General features: G+C 32.3%; 1 protein-coding gene across 1 annotated transcript in view; it reads left to right on the top strand.

The window, feature by feature from the left end:
* The first annotated feature begins 12,879 nt into the window (after positions 1-12,879).
* The window catches only part of LOC108747846 (cysteine-rich secretory protein 1-like), a 55,318-nt gene continuing 49,024 nt past the window's right edge, over positions 12,880-19,173 (top strand). The window contains exon 1 of the mRNA XM_018485703.1: positions 12,880-13,001. The gene's annotated coding sequence lies outside the window, so the exon portion shown is untranslated. The remainder of the gene's footprint in view (positions 13,002-19,173) is intronic.

Below are 19,173 nucleotides of genomic sequence, written 5' to 3'. Positions count from 1 at the left end.
CTCGAAGACGGAGCAAATTGCCTTCATTAATTTGAAAAAATAGGATTTATTTTTTTTACATGAAACGATTGAAATAGGATATTAACATATAAAATATGTTTTGGATACTTTTTTATGTATTTATATAATATATAAAATACTAAATATTTTAATTATTGAAAGAGACTCGTAATGTCGTTCGTGATGTACAAAACGAAAAGAAAGAATATATTATTTACTTATATTTATTTTTATTTTTCAGTAATCTTTTATTATATATATACATATATTATATATTACCAGATTTTTAGTCTTCCAATATTTATACATTGAAGATTGCAAATAATAGCTTTGTCATCTCCGATTGAATATAGTACTTTAAAAAAATTATTGTATGCATTAGTTTGGAAGAATAATTTATTGTATTTATTATTTACTAAATGTAAATTTTCCTCTCGCTGTGCGATCTCCAAATATTCAGATAATTTATACCATTGTTTTTCTCATGTAATTTTTATAATTTGTGGTAATTTTTATAATTTATGTCCTACGTAATTTCACCTCCATATATTTTTATAAAAAGTTAACAAATTATAATTTTTTTCTCATACAACATGATATTTATTATTCTTTCTGTATAATATTTCAAATGTTGTAATCATACGAAGCTGATCTACTTTGCATCGCTTCGTACATTCAACGGTTCCGAGAAAAAAAAATTATCATCAATTGGGCGACGAAATGGACTCAAGCAGTTTGACAGGAAGTTCGTGAAACTCACGAAATAGTACTCAGCTCACAACTTTCTTGAAATTTTTGTCAATAAGGCAAACGTTCCTCCGAGGGTTAAGTAACTCGTGGAATTAACGTCGACGGCATTGCGAAGGGCGTGAAAAAAGCGCGGGGAAGGGAAGGGAGTTGAAAAAGTTTTGCCCCCCAGAGAGATTTGCGGTCTGCAACCCCCGGTTTACAAGACCAGCGCTTTAACCCTTGAGCTATGGATTCATTTGTGATATTTTTTTCTTTTACGAGATTGCGCTTCCATAGAGTGCCCTACGGACCAAGTGTTTATCGAAGAAATTGTAGAGTAAAAATTTTTCGTTGAGATTTAGAAATATCTCACAAGTTATTTTGCCAAAGTATAAAAAATATTATTACAGTAGTATAATTTATTCCCTTGGTTCATTTCTAGTTCCTTAATTTATTTTTGATTTTTCCTTTGATGTCAAATATATTTTAATTAAAAAATTATAGAATCTAATTTTAATTAATTGCAAGTATATTCATTAAAAAAAATAGTTATCATTAATTGATAAAAAAAAAAGTTATAGTATAGACAGTGACAGAGAAGACGTTGTTTATATAATAATTGATCCCGCCGGTAATTGTGGTTCAGATTTTCAATGATGAAAACGTGCTCCTACATCGTACCCAATTTATTTCTAACCCTTTCGATTAAATGGCGCGTAAAACTCACGAAGGAATCCTTGAAGAACTACCGGTCTCAATGGGCCATTGTGAAGTATCCCTCGCTTTTAGAAACAAGCACACCGGGACGGCGAGTTATTTTATTTTATTTTTTTATTTCCGGGGATAGAATAACAACTACGCGCGGTAGATACCGGTTAACTTTTATCTTCCAACGTAGAGTTGCACAGTGAGTTTTCTCCTTAGCTTTTTTTCGCGGTTCTTTTTCAATCTTTTTGCATCCGTTCTTTGTAATCCAATACTCGCACGTTGACGCTACCGTCTTTTCAAAACTTTTGTTCGGAAGCACGGAAGCTTCGTAATAGCCACAGCATTGATTGCTTCGCAGTATCGATCCGCGTTATTCTAACACAACGTACGATAATTTTTTTGAACTTTTTTCTTTCTGAATTCTCGTTTCAATAACAATCGTTTTTTTTCTTCTTTCATTTCGACTTGAGAGATTTACTCCCGAAATTCGATCGACCCCTTTTTGGAAACTAACTATTAATATATCTTAAATTTTGTTTGGTTTTGTTTACTGAATTGTTAACAAAGAATGCGAAGAAGAATAGCGCATGAAACGCCTTGTGGTTCCATCGTCCATATTGGGCAGGCGGTACCAGCCTTAAAAGTTAATTGCAACGGCGGTCAGGCAAAGCAGCGGCAGATGTTCCGGATGTGAAATTTTCCTTGTCGAGGTCGGTCGGAAAGGGCGCGGAACTTGTGCAGTTTCAGCAGAAATGATGGGAGTTGGGTGAAGTCCTAATGTCCGTCAGACTCCGTCTCGCGGCGGTGAAGAAGGAAAAGGATAACTGTGGTATCTCGAAAAGGGGAGGTTGGACCGATAATCGTTCCGAAAGTGTGTTGTAAATAACGACACGAACAAGTTTCTTTTAGGAGCTTGGGGATGGAGAAACGCGAGCACGCTGTAGATTTAAGAGATTGATGCATTTTACATCATTCAATTTCGTCATTCAGACTGATGAAATAAATTTATCATCTGAGAAATCCCAAACAGGACAGAGGTTATCATGAAATTAAAATGACACCAAAGTGGTTTCGAAATAATTAGTCTTTTTTTAATTATTTAAGATTGATTTTAACGTTATTTTAACATTTTTATAACTTCTTGTTTTGCTTGGGATAAAACTTCTGGTCACTCACTATTGTTATTTCAGATTGTAACGTCAAAAGCGAGGAAATGCATAAAAATTATTGCAAAACACAAAATATTGAAATATTTTTTAATAAAACAACACTTGCAATCAATAAAACAGACTTGTAAAATATATCGAAAATTCTTTTATTTCGTTATCAATAATTAATCATATAATAAATAGCCATATAAATTTTATGTCGAAAACAAAATAAATGATATTTATAGCTATAAAACTGTCAAATTAATAAATATATAAAATTAAAAATAAATATTTTTAATTCCTTCTCAAAATAAAAAGAGAGTTTTCAGTATATTTTATAAGTCTTTTCTACCGATCAAAAATATTATTTTATTGAAAAATATCTCTATTTTAATATATTTTGTAAGAATTTTTATTATATATTTTCTCGTATCTGACGTTATAATCTGACACAGTAGTGAGATGACCAGGAGCCTTAACGCGAGATAATTACGGAAGATATAAAGTGACACAAGACTTTTTCATAGGATGCCTTAATTTTGTATTCACATCAAATAAGTTATTACGATATTATACACAAAATAGAAAAATATCTTCCATCTCGGCAAATATTACGTAAGAGATTACTCGCCAATAACGTTAGACATTTGTGAAAAATTCATGGAATCTAAATATCTAAATTCTTTTCACACACAAGAATTTATATATAAAAATTTTTTCCTTGTTTACAACGTCGATCTCTTTCATAACGCGGAAAGAAATAAGTAGGTACTGACCGTAAAAATTTAATAATACATTCGCACGAGAAATGAAAGATTTTAAAGAGACACCAGTCGAGAAAAAAACTCTTTTCAAAAAATCCCTTTCTCTGGCTCTTACGTATGTATCTTCTTAAATTGATACTTGAAGCAGATTTCGGTGCAAATGCGTGCGAGAGTAAATCCTTCAGATATACAATGCTCCCTTTCTGCGAGCAGAAACCCTCGATCCGTAAATTTCGTTGCTTACGTAAATACCGAGCGCCACGTATCCTTTACTTTGTGCTTAACTTCGTGAACCAGTTCGCCCTGTAATCCCTCGGGAGCGCATAGAGGCGGCGCAGGACAGGTCGAGTTTACTACGGCGAAGGAAATTCCCGCGGCAGCTCGCGCGTAGAATACCGAACGATAATTAGGTATCGATTTCCCACGTGCCACGAGGGTGTCGACGATAATCGACTTCGCCTATCTTACTTGTTGACCCTTTGGCCACTGCCAGCGGATGCGTATATATCAAGTACTTTCGTAGTATTCTTCTGGGTAGCTACTCGTAAATTCCTAACCCAGTTTCATTGATAGCATAGTGAAGTATTTCGACGAGACGAGAACGCCCTGTTGGGCGTGTATTCTGTATGACAAATTGAAGGTTCTCTCTTCGGGTAAAAATAACCATTCAAAGTAAAGTTCGTAGAACGGCAGAAATGCGGTCTTCTGCGTAATGGAAAGTTTGTAATTTTTACAAGCAAAGGAGTATCAAAGCGAGAAAATGTTTTCGGCGACCTAGTTGATCGACAATTTAAATTTTAAGTTCAACGATATAAGCTATTTCCAGATTCTGCCCTGTTTCGAAAGATTCAAATATCAAAGAGATTATTTAAGGCTACTCGATTAAGATCATCGGATAAAGATCTGTTCTTGTAAAAAAAAAACATAATACAAAAATTAAATTTGCATCGCTCAGTAAATGAATAATATAGAGAGATGGATTGTTTAAAAGATATTCTGAAAAGACTTAACTATACGGTAGTTAATGTAAAAGCTTTCCATAAAAATAGCGAAAGTAAAATAAAACTTTTTCACCGGTTTTTAGCTTTTCTTTATGTTATAGCGCGTAATGTTTCTTTAAATTTTTGTTGTATTTTATTTTCTGCGAATTTTTTCAAACAAAAATTTCTTATGCTAAGAATCAATATCCAAGATGTTAATACTTAGGCAAGTTATAATTAGTTTTTAAAATAAGTGACACATATTTTAAGAAATTTTACTCAAATATCCTCTATGTTATTATCAATATATTTTTTATTATTTCCGCGCGAAGTAGAACTATGCGAAATATTGAATTTCAAAGTATGTAAAATCGGTTTAAGTAATTGCTATATCGAAATAACTGATTCTGAAATTTATACCGTTATTTCAATGGGAATATTTCAAGAGATTAATATCTCGGAGTCAGTGCATATCCGATTTTGCATATTGATTATATAAAAAAGATAAATTTTGATTAATGTACGCGTATACAAATTAAAAAGTATCATCAAATTAATCAATTTAATTTGTAATTCAGAATTTATGACAACCTCAAAATCAATTCATTAAATATTAGAATTTCTTTTTAAAACTATTTATTATAACATTCTCTTCATCTCCATAACTGTACTCCATAATGTTCATATCCACAACTGTATTCACATCCGCCCTGATTTTATAACATTTCGATTCACAGATCGAAGATCTACAGATAAACAGTTTTCTTTTGCATACAGAAATCCGTCTTTTTGGCATGCGATTAAGAAAAGATCCGGTGTTAGCGTTGCAAAATTAAATATGTTTATATATGAGATCAGTGGATAACTAAATTTATATACACTAACAGCTTTAATATTAATTTTGTTTGTTATTTTCACTGATTCCATAATTAAACATATTTAATTTTGAACCGTTAATATCATTTTCTGATAGTATGCCAAAAAAAATGGGTTTCTCTTTCCTTTCACTTTAAAAATGGCTCTGTTCACAACACTCGGAATTTCTGAGCTTAATATTTTCTATTTTCAAATGGATAGTGTACATCGATGGATTATACATAGTGACGTCGACTTTATGGTATGAAATGCTCTGTATCTGGCTTGGAGGGCTGTATGAACAGGACAGGCATTCTAGATCAGAGCTCGTGGTGCACGAAGAAGAAGCCATCCGTTAAAGTTTATATTCCACACTCGACGCTTCCTACGGCACCGGAACTGCGGTGTTCTTGACGATATACGTACGGTCGCCATAAGTCACGTACCCTACGAGCACCGAAGTATTTTTCACCCCCGCGTATTTCAGAACTCGCTCGCTCCTTTTTTTTCCGGCTGAGGTAGATATAAAGCAATCGAATAGGAAACGTTGACATTTAACAAAATATCTGTCGCAAAACATCCCGCGGATAATTTGAAAATATCTTCCCCTGCACGAGAACTAGGGAATGTAAAATATTTGTGACATAATTTTGAATTTTCGAATAGTTGATAAATTATCCAAAACAATATAAGTGAAAAAGCGTATGCGTAATGTGATTGGACGAAAAATATTTTAATAATATTTAAATAATTTTACTAGTAATAATTAAAGATAACAATTCGGCAAGAGACATTGTTTTAACGAAATATTTATTTACTTGTACGAAGATTATTTCTAATATAATTCCACAGATTCGCCTAATTCATTCAATTATTCGAGATTTGACTCATTAATTATTTGAGCTATATGATGACGCAAAAGATAAATAGATAAGTAGATAATAATTGTGCATCCTATAAATAATAATGACATACTTATCAATTATAATTATAGACTTATCATTAATAAATATTAATAAATTAATGCAAACATTAAATGATTAAAATCATATAATCAGATAAAATTGTAATAAAACTTCTTATTTTTATGCTTTATCACGTATCAATCACGTTTTAAACGGAAAAATATATATATATTTGCATTTGTCGATTTTTCATTAGAAACAAAATCTAACTGTTCTTTTCTCATGCATTCTAATGAATCCGGAGGACAATGAAACGTAAACCTCCACTTCCTCGTCCAATCAAGCAAACGAGCTCCGATTATACAATATTTGGTCACGCATTGCCCGAAAGTCACAGATGAAATCGAGAGAGCATGGAAGCGATTTAATTAAAATCGTTCTTTTATCATGGAAAGTGGAAGAGTCGCGCGATCGTGGTTTCTTTTGCCATAACGGAAAAGTGCTGAACAAGGGGGATAGATATAACTGAATGTAGAAGGCAATTAGTGTCCGTTCGATCTCTTTGTGCTTCTGACAGTATCTGCTGTTCTGCTATATGTCCAGCTAATTCATGTAATAAAGAAATCTTCCTGATATCGAGCTGAGCATTCCGTAGAGAGAGAAGCAAAATTTCTTTATTGTATAATTAATTTTAAAAAATCATACAGAAATAAAATTTCTTACATAGTGCTTATAAAAATAAAAATTATTCACACGAAGTACAAGTATTTGATCGAAAAAATTCAAGTAATCTATTGTACATAATGTCATAATTATACAATACATTAAAAATCATTTTAACGAGAGTATACACGAAAAGAATGGTTTTGAAATGTTTAAAAATTTAGCTAGATCTGATTGATCTGATATTATAGATCTGAAAATAATTATATTGAACCATCAAAATTATATTAGATGATCAAGCTGATTGCTAAAATGTAAAGATTTTTTACAGCATTAATTATTAATATGCTTGAGAGTCCTATATATGTAATTATTTTGATAGTTTTACATAATTATCTTCAGATGTACAATACTGCTCAAAAATTTCACTAGAATTCGTTCATGCAAACATTTTGTAATATTTCTATAAAGAATAAAATATATAATATGTATATTTTTAAATTTATTACTAAATATTCATTAAAACTGATTAAAAAAACCTAGTTTTTTTTAGATATCTATGTATTTCTTAAAATTTTTGAGCTTCGATAATAAAAGTCAAATTTTTAGCATTCTGTCAATAAGTTTTTGAAATGTCTTAATCAAAGATTTATGTTTAGTTTGATGTTTAATTTCTTATATACAATACATTACTCTCTTTTTGTTAGTTGCCAAATGTTTAATAAAAAATTGTCTAATGAAAAATTTTAAATCGATATGTCGTTCAGAAATCGATAATGTTTGTAACATTTATTTGAGAAATTTACTTATAATTTCCGTTTATAATATTTTTTCGACAATTTGTCACTTTATTGAATATTCGGTGACCGAATAAGAGAATATATATCATAATTTCATATATCAAAGATAAAATTGTTAGCAAAAATATAAGGCGTGCTAAAATATGAGGTGTATTTTTTAATAGTAATGTATATATCTAGCTAAATTTTTAGACTTCAGCAAAACTGTTTTCCCGTGTAGAATTTGTGAAAATGCTTTGTACCAAGCAAGTGTAAGTTCTTACACGAATCGGTGCGACCCACGAAAAATTCAACTTGCTTGTTCCTGTAAGCTTGTTCCTGCGGAATGTAAACAACAAGTATGCGCTAATGAAGAGAAGGATGATATAATTGTGCATTCAGTCGTGTGGCGAGTACATAAATTTCTGCACGGCGCGAGCAGTCCGAAGGAGGAATATCGTGAGAGGATGAAGGATTGGAAGGAGCGCGCGAGAGAATAGGGTAGTTACTATAAACCTCTTATCTGGAGCAAGGATACCGAGGAAAGACTCCAAATTATCTCACATACAAGCTTTACACATATACACACACGCGCGCGCGCGCACATATATATATATATATAATATGTATACATGTAAATGTATGCGCGCGCGCATGTGTACATATAAATATATATGCGTAAGAGTGTCTCTTATTCTCTTTCCATCTTTCTTCAAAATGTTTCCAGGCATTTGATATTTTCATCACGAACGTTTCGCTGTACGTGTCACTTCCAGTTAATTTTTATGTGATTGCGAGATATAACAGGGATATAACTGACTTCGCTATTCAAACGTTCGTCTTGATCGTTTAACGTTAAACATTCAACATTTAAACATAAAGATCTATCGTTTTTATCATGAGCACTAATGTTGAATATTCATAAACGATATAGCAAAATTTAAAAAAGTGATATAACCTGAAATAAATACCTAGCATCAAAAGTTGAAGAAATATATTATTTTATCAATTGAATTTAAGATAAAAGATAAACAATCATAGTAAAAAATTATTTATTAATAAAGATTAATTAGAATAAAATAAATGGATTTCTTTTTTTTTATAAAATTCATATTTTAAAATCTGTTTTTATTTATATAATTTGTATTTATTATTCAAATAAAAGTTACTATAATATTATTTTCTCTTTATATCCTTTAAATATAAGTGCTTCTATAACAATAAGTCGAGTAATATTGGCTATACATTGCAAAAACAATGATATACTATATATATATTAATTGATTTTACAAATTCTTGCATCTGTCTCTTGCGTCTATCACGATTTACAAAAAATCCTTCATTTATTATTAACGAATATAGAATCTCTATTGGGAACTCGTTTTAATGCGAATTCCCCGTCGTAAATAATGTACTACCTTGCATTTATCGCGGTGACAAAATTTTACTGCAGAAATACTGATTTTTATATCTTTTAGGTACGCCACGCGGGTGTAGCATAGTTAAGAGGAATATTTCCTATAACTTTTCGCGGAGTTAAAAGGAATATTTCTATTCTCAAGCAGGGTGCTATTCGTTTCGTCCATGAGTTATGTATCATTTCACATTTTTCTCCACCGCGTTTCTCCTCAGATCTTTCGTTTTACCTTCCCTTTTTGTCCTTTATACTGAGTGACTTGGCAGCAACCGCGCTTTCTCTTCATCATAGACATTAAATGAGTCTCTAAGAACAATCGCGTTTAAAAAATCTCATACGTCTTTATTATCTTCTAAATAAGATATTATTAAGATTAACGGTACGTTAATCTCAACAATATCCTACGGGAACAAGATTGCAATTTTAATTGCACAAAATGTTACGATCGATCAGATTTAATTCTTTTGTTTTCTCAAGAACTACCATGCTGTACCATCTTCTCGAACGCGATCCCCTTTAATTGTTTCCGCTCTCGTTGAAACGAAGTGTGGTCACAATGAAGAGCGCTGTACGTATATCGGCTTGTACGGGTAAGTATGTAATACATTTGCACACATATCACGTCTCAGTTTCCACCGTGGAAGTAACGCTCGCGTTGCCAATTTACATGTTCCGTCTTGGTTGCCCGTGAGCGCACTTCGCCTACTTACGTACGTGATTCCACACCCGAACACTATAAAGACTTACCTTCGTCACTTATATGAACAAAGTGTCAAAGAAGCCTTCGTTCTGCCTCGTCACAAGTCATCTAGGGATCAAAATGTCTGAGCTATCACGAAAATTACCGAAGTCGGAAACCGAAAAGCGAATTTTCTCTCGGGAAAATTACCAAGGAAACAAGTTTCTTCTTCGTATATATACTTATTAAGTTCGTTAATTAACAGTATTAAATCGATTTTCTATAGAATTTTTGTTAAGATTCTAAAGGAATAATGTACAAAATATCCCACGTAAATCCAAATATCTATATAAATTATTTAGACGTGCATAGTTTTAAAGAATATTCAATTAAAATTAACCCTCAGTACCCACATCTCAAAAAAGTCCCAATCTATCTTTTCCTAATTTCGTTGTTTCCGCGTTCTTATTTAACAATATCTGTGTACAGTAGTACCTTAAATTTCTCTGGTTAGACCTGATATCAGTTGTACCGCTGTCGCCTCGCCTTTTGCTAGCACTTTGTATTTTTTTTTCTCTTCTCTTTTTTTGCATTAATATTATTCCAATTTCCAAGTGCAATGCAATAAAGTTATTATTATTTCTTAGATTTCTAAATCCGCAGATCTTTAATCTTTTCGAATTCTTCGCAGATCCTTGATTATATGTAGTATTTTTTTCATGATTTCTTGATTCTCTCAGTAATTCATGACGATTAAATCTGAAATTTCATCTTTGATTTTTTGCATCAAAATTGTAATCAATTGTGTATCAGATCCGTCTGGATGCTTCGTTTCGAGAATATTGTCTTGGTAAATTACCGAGTATGCAAAGAAAAAAGAGAAGAAATATTACGAAGATCGTTAAACGGAGGCGAAGTTTTGGTCTGACTCAGTCGATATAACCGCTATCCTTAACTAATCTTAACTTCGAAGGGAATTTCGTGACCAATCCCATGGGAACTCTTGAATCTTAGTTGATCGTGCGTCGACCATGGGAATCATTTCAAACCGCTAGTTGCCACAGGACTTCTGGTTCAATCAAGTAATCTCGATCTAATTAGCCGGTAATACAATAATCCACGAAGTGATAAAGTGAATCAATTGAGAACCCATCTCGGTCGAAATTCGACGGACTACAATCAAGACTTGCGAAGGATCTCGAAACAAAGCTGTTGTTTTTAATAATACTGTTAAATTAGTTACCGTTAACACGATTAGTCTTAACTTAGATGAGAATCATAGAGACTCGAAGAATATGACATTCAAACATATAAACTAATCAACGAAATAATACATGCAGTAACAACTAGAGTAACCTTTACAGAAATAAAAAACCGATCACTTCAATACTGATCAATCAATTTAGTGCAATTTAATACTAAAACACAGGAATTATTTATTTTCAAGTATTTAACAAATAAGGTATTTAAGTATTTTAAGTATTAAAAGCAGCTGTTCAATCCTTTTAATACTCTAAATAAGTAATTAATTACTGTCTTTCAATAATAAATTAGCCAGTATTAGAGTTCTTTAAAGGTAAGAAATATTTAATAGTTCTTATGTCGTATCAATTTGGAATTACATAGAAAATTATGAAACTTTCTTTTTATACGTTCATAAACACGATCAAATAAATGAGTTTTATACATAACTTACTTCCATAAATTTTTCTTACGTTTCTTCAAATAAGAAAAGCTGCTTATACTATTGCATCAGCCAGTCATATTTACCTACATATATTTTGTGCTTGCCATGACGCATCGACGTCATCGATCTATTTTCTATTTTATTAACGCAATTCTTATCGTGAAATAATTTTCATGTCGCAATATTATCGATCAGCAACGCCATACGATTTTTTTTGTATAATATAACGTAAATTCGTGAATTCACCGCCAATGGCTGAACCGTCGCATCACGTCAGTGATCGATTGATGAAAACGCAAATGACATCGATGGGCGATATAATAAATTACATATCGCGGAGAACGAGCCGTTTCGATTACATATTTCACAAATTGAACGGGAGCGTAACGAAATTTTTAACGAATTAAGCGCATCGCCGTACGATTCATTTTAATAATCGACAGGGGAAAATAACGTTTAAATGTCCATTTAATTCGAAATCTCGAAAAGAGGGACAGGACAAATTTCCGAGTCAAAGGATATTCATAAGCCATAAGGGAAACGCGAGTCGAACAGACGTCGATATAACGTTCGTTTTACACCGGTAATTAACGTTTTATTATCACTACACACTCGCATACAATACTTTAATGTGAGCACGTTTAACACGTGAGATGCTCGAGTAATACTCAAATAACACACGCTTGTTGCACACGTTGCAGCCCGTAATAAAATTTATATCGCGTCAACGTTTCTCTAACATTTTTTTTTTTAATGGAAATTATTTCTCTGTATAAAACGTTCGGAGAATTGCTCGCGCTTATATGACGTAAATAAATAATAAAATGCATCGACGAAAAAACCAGTGATAGTCAATATCAATTGATACGCACAAAAATAACATCTAGACTTAAGACTACTATAATTATCCAGAAGTGTCCGTGTACATAATATAAATAAAAAAAAAAAAGGTTTTGTAACAATTTTATCTGTACATTTTACGTACTATGTACTTTCTGTTTTTGCGTAAATATATTTTAATTTTTAATAAATTATGCTGTCATTAACTCCCGCTTCATTAATTCCCGTTCAAGAAAAGATCCGATGTTCACTTTTTCTATAGAATCAATAATAAAGACAAAATATGCAGCAGTATAACAAAACAACCTATGTAATTATTTGTTATGCGTCGTACACGAAGAAAGAAGAAGCAAAAATGTAAGACAATTTATTATTTCTTACAAGTTCTACAAGTTCAAGCTATAATACGCTTTGCGTTGTATAATAATATTTAATCATATTTAATCACGCTCGTGCGGCGATCGCGCGACAATCTGCAATATAACGATCGTTGCGTGTGTATCGTCATGCGGAATTGTTTGCGTTCAATCAAGCTGCGGCTTATCGTTCTCCGCATTTTCATTTTCCTACAAAGCCGGAATGACTCAAACGGGCTTTTAACGAAGACATTATTACCGCGAGCCTTCGAGACTGATTACTCTTCATCAATAGGAGGGCTCCACGGCGCTACCAAAGACTATAAAAGACAAGCTGGTTGCGGATCGATCGCCAGTATACCGCGGCTTTTTTATTGTCGCAGTGCCGAGCAAACGTGCAGTTCGCGCAGCGCAAAAACCTTGCACCAGCTTGTCGCATCTGGCTCGTAGTATTGTAGCAGTGACAGTAGGAGCGACGTGCTTAAAGGGTGAGTTTCTTCTTAGTTTGCGAGACGGTTTGCATTGCGCTGCAACCGTTAATGTCCCGCGTTATTGAAACGGAACAATATGGAATTGATGAGTTCGTCAACATGCACATACATACATATACACAATAAGAAATATTATTCCACGATATTTGTGATTTTCCAATTTTTCTCTCGCAACTGTTTATTATACCTGACTTGTATTTTAATGGAGCAGCGCGCATTGAAAACGGTGTTCTCAATCCAGCAATATTATTCCACGAATGATTCGTACTTTCTCGTTCGGTCGTTCCTTTATACGTAGTTTATATTATATGGAGCGATATTGAAACGCGGCGAGATATTTAATTCGGGAATATTATTATTCTGCGATGTCTGACGCTCTTTAATCCTCGAGCGAGAGGAAATTTAGATTATAATTCTGATGATGGATCTTTATTCAAATGTAAAACACTACATCCGTATTTTATGTTAAAGTCTAAATTATCATGCGGCAACATTAAACATATGAATTGATAAATATAACGAATTAATGTACAACAAATATAAGTGCAAATTTAGTATTTAAATAAACAAACTAGACCGACACGTAAATAAATGAATAAATTAATAAACGTAACTAATGAAAATATATTTCTGTAAATATGTATTTATATTTATGTGATGTGTATGTAGAACAAAAAAAAAAGAAATTACTTACTGATTATAATGCAATCACTATTTCTTTTAACTACGGAGGTATTAATAACGTCCTATCCAATAAATCTTTCCAGCGAAATTAATAAAAAAAAAAAAAAGGAAATAATAAAAATTGGGGAATGTAGCGTCGATTCTGGTTAAGGGGGTGAGATAGTAAATGGACGAACAAGCGCCATACGAAAGCCTGAACGGCTTTAACGAGATTCGGGAGAGTGGCGCAACAAGGACAAGTAAGAGTGCGAGGTATTGTCCGCAAAAACTTTCTATGTGTACGCGTATAACAGTACGAAACTATTCATGTAACAGCTACCAAGTGCTGCCGGGTAAAATCATGGTTCGACGAAGACCGGGAAGAGTATGCGGCGGGATTGGCAAAACCGTTTGATGCAGTTCCCAACAAAACTCCAATGAAGCGAACTGTCCAGGCGAAAACGCGAATGCCCGTGGCTATTCTAATTAAAGCGATCACTGTTGATATTTCATTAACCTTCTACAGTGCACAAATTTCTTACGAATAACAGCGCATGATTTTTCTTCCCTTTTTTATTATAATAAATTTAATTTGTCTCTACAAAACTTATTCATTTAATAGCAAGAAAGTGCAAGCGTTTTATGATCGTTCACATGGACTATGGATAAATGTCTGAGATTATTCACCATTTGTACAATAATGTTTACATAGCGAAAGAATTCTGATTGAATCTTATTAATTATGCGCATTAATGTGTGCATGATTTGTTAGCTGATTATCATGAAAAAAAAAAGATGTTCATAACCGGCAAGATCTTAATATTGTATACATCTAATGACGGGTATTGATGAAAAACCCGTTATGAATTCAAGATGTGATAGTATGTTAATAATTTAATCAGACTTGATTTTAAGTTGATTATCGAGTCATGACCATTGCATCTATGCGAATGACTATTACGTTAAATAACATGTATATTTTAATGACGCTTTCTGCCACTGAGGCGGAAATAATCGAGTAAAAAAGTGTTTTCCTTACACGCAATAATACACAAATGGTCCAATTTTTAATAAATTCAATGCTCCAGTTATTCCGTAACAAGCTGCCCAAATTGTTGAAATTTCGTATTTTTCACGAGAATTATATTTTGGCGACACGGTTTTCGAAATTTTCGTCTTTGTACGATTGAACAATCGGGATATGTAACTCACACGTGACACATCAGGACAGATTTAAACAAAATTTATATTTAAATATAAAATTCAAATTTTGTTTATTTTGATTCCGTATTGCTTTTGCGGAAATTACGTGTATACTTATTATCGAATACAGAAATAATATACTAGATGCTCTAAGATAATTGCCTTTCCTTTTACGATACATTTCCTGATGAATTTGGAGTCGATTTTTCTTTTTAGCGAAAATTCTGTCTTCTCTTTTATTTATAATTCTCTCTCTCTCTCTCTCTCTCTCTGAACTTTAGTTACAACCACTCATTACTGTTGCAGTCTATTATTTTTAATATATAGCAATTTATTTATAAATTTTAAGTAAAACATGCTGCTATTGATATATTAATTATCAAGATATTAAGGAAATCATTGTCAAATAAAAATTCATTCTTAATTCTCTAAAAAATATTTGATAAGTGCATTGAACATAAACTGAGTCATCAAAAACAGAATATTTAAATAACTACAAATTTTCATATTCTCTTTAAATTTGAAAGTCAAAAAATATATGAAATATTATTTGTGCATTCAACGAATGAGTATACCAAAGGAAATTTTTTTCTATCAAAGATAATTTTTAATCAATATCATTAAAGTTATTAGTGTTTTGCAAAATGGAATTACATATTTTTATATATTTTTTAATTTTTCCTTGATATTTAGCTGATATCACAGCACGACTATTAATGTCGTAATATCATTCCAAAAAAGTTTGAATTTTGAACTTTTGATTTCAGATGTTTATAATTAAACGAGAAAATCTTTGAAGTATAAAATAATTTTATCATTTTATTATAAATTAATCAGGCATAAATGTTTAGTGACTGTCTAACATAAGTATAGCTCTACACATTTATTCATATTTTTAATTCCAGAGGAATTTAAATATCCAATTTTTTTCTTCTGCCGACTGCGTGGCAGACTTGTTTCCGCGAACCGACAATATTACACCTGTAAATTCTGTGCGCGACTTTTCAGACACTATGTACGTCCTGACGCGCGTCGCTCTATGTGCACGGGAAAACGTATTTAACCGGTAATGAGCGGCTGGAAGTTTTTGTTATAATTAGGTTGCTACCTCGCTTCCGGTATACCGGTATACTCTCACGGAACTGAGATTTCTTCATCAGCCTCTCTTTCTCTCTCTTCTATTCTTCTTTCTATCTCTCTCACACGGTGCCCTAAAAAAATGTATCACGCGCATATACCGCGCACATTGTACATGGGAATAAAGATGCACGCCGGGTGATGCATATGCACGAGCGCGTTTTGCAAAAAGAGAAAGAGAAGGCGTACGTGTGTAAGAGGGAGAAAGAAGGGGATAGAGAGAATACTTGATTAGCCCTTTTTCTGACATGCGTCCCGGAAATGTTTATTAACCAAGATGAAGAGGAAACTCCGGCTCTTCCTTTGTCACAGAACAAATTTAATTTTCACAATGTTGAGTCTTCTAGAATCTTTTATTTATTTATTCATTTACTCTTTATTTTTTCTTGTACCTTTATCTATCTTCGGAATAGATTTACGTCAAGAATGAACACGTAGTTTTCAAAGCATTACTTGAAGAAATTACGAATAGAGCAAGGGGAAACCTTGTTTCAGACTTTCGGCAACGTGAGCTCGAATTTACTGAGAGATACTACTGTCGCAGCATGCTACTGTTCCTAAGGTCCCACAGGTCACTCTGCAAGTAGGTACTCGTAGGTATAGATTGCACCGTGTGTGTGTTTAAGAAAACTTCCCGTATTTTCTTTTCTTTTCCTCATCCTATAGGATAAACAAACTTATCTGTCTGATCTGCTAAGGCTAAGAGTAAAAGAACGTTCTCTCCATCGATGTGCCTCTAACTCTACATAGCCGAGAGACACTGGTATTGATCGATTCGGCAGAGATGCAGGACAAATACTGGTTTATGCGGACACATATCACGGGATCGGCATTCGCTTAATGCATTCGCGCATCATAAACATTTTCCTTTCGGCTGTTCGCGGATCGCATATCGCGTAAATAAAGTCTGACAAGGGTGTTAGTTGCAGGTCGCAGTCGCAAGAACATCGGACATCGGATATTGCCTGATATTCATGAGCTATGAAACTACACTTGGGCTGAACTATAAAAGTTGTAAATTGCGATTTAAATTTACGAACAAAACTACGATCGATGTCTTGGACTTTTCTTATTATTGAGAGACTGATAACGTCTTCGCATCAAATATAAATCACTATTAGATAATCCGTTCTCTTATGTTAAGATTATCTTAAGTAATGTTTTAAAAGGCTAATACTCTATAACTGTTATGAGATTTTAACTCTTCGGTGCTACTTTCTTATTATAAAGGAAACAATTTTTTATTTATTTATAGGAATGCGATTACATTTTGTAACAAAATTAAATTGATATACGCAATATTTTTTCGCGGATCGTCAAAGTTAAAAAAATTCAAGCGAAATTTGAATTTTAAATTTTTAAAGGTTACCAGTACTTTAAAAATTATTTTATCTTTTTTATTTTTGACACTAATTACGGCATACTCGAGCTTTCTTTTACCTTATATACCGTAATTTTTTTTATTAATAAAAATACATACATATGCTTGTAACTGTTATATATTCCTTAATATCTAGTATTTCGATTAGTCTTCGATTAAAAAAGTTTATTATAATGTGTTTATATTTAAATGATATTTTTCACAATACATAGTCTGATAAATTTGTTGACGAGATGCTATAGCCACCGAAGAGTTAAGACTATAACGGTCTTAAGATGGTCTTAAATACAAGAATGAATGCCGGCCATAGTGTCTTAAAATATTAATACAAATTATACGATAAATCTGACATTTATTTGTCTCTATTTTTTAAGCTTTAATCTTTTAAATTAATCTGCAATTTTAAATTAATTAGGATTAATTTTAATTTTTAAAGAGTTTTTGCTTTATCATGTCATCTGTAGTACTGCTTTTATAAAAAGTTTATATACAATCATCATATCTTGTTGACCGAAATAAAATAGTACAAAATGAACAAAGTCGTCGACATCACCTTTATATTTTCATCCATCATAAAACAGTAGATGTTTTTCCGATTCGATTTCGTTCAAGTCTCTGACAGAGATAAAATGTAAAAACACTGTACTATTTTATCTGGGCAGACAGTTTTCTTATTCGTTTTCTATGTTTCCATAAATTACTTAGTGATATATTTTTATTTTTTCATTTGTCTGCGAGGACAATACATTTTTAATAGTTTAACATTAACATACATATGTATATATATCACGAAATGTTAATGTTGTACTTCGATCTTTTAATAAATTTCAGAGATGCGAAGATATTTCGTCTTATCATCTTATATCGTTATTAGTGACTGATATAAAGCATCAAGAAGTAAAGTATATTTGTCAATTCATATTTGTTTTATAATTCAAAATTCCTTCTCTATCTTTCTTTCGTATCTTCGAATACAAAAAATAAATAGACGTTCTGTTTCTAGGTTCACCTATTATGGCTTTATAAATTTCCATAAATTTTCTATTCTAAGAGTAATGAACAGCAATATATATTTAGGTCGGGGAATTTTATAAAAAAATTGTGAGAAGGGGCATTATCAGACATTGACAGATTAATGAAAAAATTACACATTCGGAGTAATAATAATTCGCATTTAAGCACAGTGGCCTACATTAAAAAAAAAAACTGAAATAATCGGTAATGAGCAGCAATATATATTTGGGTCAGGAAATTTTATAAAAATTTGTGAGAAGAGGTATTATCAGAAATTAGCAGATTAATGGAAAGAAATATATATTTGGTGTAATAACAATTTGCACTAATAACAATTACAACGTCCTACATTAAGAAATTAACCAAAATAATCGGTATTTTGCATTATATATATTTGGGTCGAGGAATTTTATAAAAAAATGTGATAAGAGTAGACATTATTAGAAATTAGCAGATTAATGAAAAAAATTACACACTCGACGTAATAACAATCCGTACTTAGGCATACGTGTGCTGTACGCTCTACATTAAAAAAAAAAAAAAAAAAATCACTCGAATTAATTAGTGGAGGCGCAAACTACGGAGATCGTTTGAAGTTTGAAGATATCGCGTTCGTTATTAATAATTTAGCAGCGCATCGCATTACTCGTGGGAGTCGCTAATATCCGGCTAAACCAGCAGCTGCTGCAATATCGCGGAATCAGCGCACGAATTTTCGGTCATCGCTTTATCCCTTGTGTATCTCAGCGCGCGAGCCGCGTACCCCTTTCC

Source organism: Trachymyrmex septentrionalis, unplaced genomic scaffold (assembly GCF_001594115.1).
Source record: "Trachymyrmex septentrionalis isolate Tsep2-gDNA-1 unplaced genomic scaffold, Tsep1.0 scaffold20, whole genome shotgun sequence".
NCBI classification, from domain to species: domain Eukaryota; kingdom Metazoa; phylum Arthropoda; class Insecta; order Hymenoptera; family Formicidae; genus Trachymyrmex; species Trachymyrmex septentrionalis.
Note: the sequence above shows the minus strand (reverse complement) of the source record. Positions and strands in the feature narration are given on the sequence as shown.